The sequence below is a fragment of the Pteropus vampyrus genome, unplaced genomic scaffold (assembly GCF_000151845.1).
Source record: "Pteropus vampyrus isolate Shadow unplaced genomic scaffold, Pvam_2.0 Scaffold18132, whole genome shotgun sequence".
NCBI lineage: Eukaryota > Metazoa > Chordata > Mammalia > Chiroptera > Pteropodidae > Pteropus > Pteropus vampyrus.
In genome coordinates, this window is record NW_011906913.1 from 1 (window position 1) to 2,098 (window position 2,098).

The 2,098-nt window shown below is 36.9% G+C and overlaps 1 pseudogene; it reads left to right on the plus strand.

Moving 5' to 3' along the window:
- Positions 1-197: 197 nt before the first annotated feature.
- LOC111735185 lies at positions 198-316 on the plus strand (annotated as a pseudogene).
- Positions 317-2,098: the final 1,782 nt, after the last annotated feature.

The following is a 2,098-nucleotide window of genomic DNA, read 5'->3' on the forward strand; positions in this document are numbered from 1 at the left end:
TGAAAGTTTCTTCAGAAGGTCAATATAAAACTGAAAATAAAGGCAGGGCTGACCTGTCTAAAATGTGTGTGGTGGGACTTTCTCACTAACTCCTTCCTTGTGGCACCATCAGGGAACTGTAGGGCCTGGAGAGTGGTGCCGTGGACAACAGAAAATTATTTATTTGATCATCTGGTATTCGAAAAATCACTTTACTAGTCTACAGCCATGCTACCCCGAATAAGCCCGATCCAGTCTGATCTCGGAAGTTAAGTAGGGTCGGGCCTGGTTAGTACTTAGATGGGAAACCACCTAGGAAGACCAGGTGCCATAGGCTTAAAAAATAAAATAAAAAATAAGGGATTGTAAGTTAACAAGGTCCTTGCAATCTGTGGGGTCAACCAATGGTTGCTTCGCCTAAAAGAAAAAAAATCACTTTACTACTGAATGTGTTATCTGTTAAGTATTTTGAAGAAGCCAGTGTTAAGAAGTAGAGATTTTATTTATGTTGTCCATAGTCGATATTAACTTATAATTCATAATATTTTTTTTTTTTTGGGAAAAAACCCATTAGTACTGTGTAGGGCACACTTAGATCTTAGAAAATATTCATTAGATTAAGTAATATTAAATGTATTATTTCTCGAAAATCAAGTTTTATGCAGTTACTGCCTTACTAAGTTATATAATACTGATTTTAGATAAAAGGTAATATTAATTTCTCTGATTGCTCAAGATATTAATTACATGTATATGGATACTGAACAGCATTTTGAATCCCAGATTAAAAACTACTGTTTATATTTCTAATGCTCAGTTATTCACTGAAGCAACCTTCTTAGGATTTTATTTTTCCTCTGCAGTTTCCTCACTTATGACTGCAGATATAGCTGCTAGAGTTTCTCTTTTTCACCTGAGTGTTCTGTCTGGAAACAGGGCATGAGGGTGGGGCTAGGCTCTGGCTGAATTCCTTTCCTCAGGGCTTTTTATCTGGTGTTCTTGTAGGGCCTCAGCTTGAGCACTTCATCCTTTAGGCCATGCTTATAGGTGCCTGGCTTATATGTTCAAGACTGATGATGCTTAAGTGACACATCCTTATAGATGCATTTATTGTAATTGTTGTAACCTTGGTTACTCAGGAAGCCTACTCTGAGACTGATTTGTGAGCCAGAGATGTCTGGGACAATACTCCAGAAATAACATGTTAGGAGGGAGGAAAGCATGGCCTGGCAGAAGGGTAAGTTAAAGTGCAGTAGAGCCCTGGGTAGATCTCACAGGCAGTTATGGAGCTGGCAGGACCCTTTAGAATGGCTCCAAATTGAGACAAGGAGGCCAGGCCTTTATACTCAGACATGGATCATTCATTGGATATGTGCCACCATCCCCTCCCTCTTCAGAGGCCAAGATCTTGGGGGAGTGAAGGTGACCTTGGGTGATTATGGTGTGGGGCAAGGAGCTTCCCTTAGGTGATGGCAATGAGGGCCTCATCCGGAATGGGGGCCTAGGCAACTGCCACAGCATCCCCTGTAGTCACACTTCTGTTTCTCACATTCATCTGTTTTTAAGAACTGAAAATGAAGTAAGCAATATTCTGTTTTCCACAATTAACTAATAAGACTATAATTTAAAATATTAATGCATAAACTTTAATAAATGCACAAATATTAAAACTTGTTAACATCATCAGTAATGTGAAAATGTAACATAAGCAAACATAAAATCCACAGTTCTTCAGCTTTCTTTTTGACACAATTAGAAATATGCCTTAATTAAAAAGTATATTGTATATTACCTACTTCAGAAATATTGAGTTTTGTGAAATATAACATAGGTACTATACTTTTTGATTCATGAAGTTTTTTTGGTAATTAAACTTTGTAAGAAAAACTATAGCTAGTGGTTTAATGGCTCTCTACTTTGTATCTGCATTTTGTTTAAAATGCATTGTCTTTTGCTTGGTGCATAGTATAACTTTAAAAGGCTAGTGATTTCTTTTTTCAATTGTGTTTTAAAAGTGGGTAAAGATAAGAAGGATAGCTAGGAGAAGTATTCTTTATGAATATTGGAACTTTAGTCTGCTAGCAGTCATAAAACTTTTTCTTTCAAAAGTCAGATAACC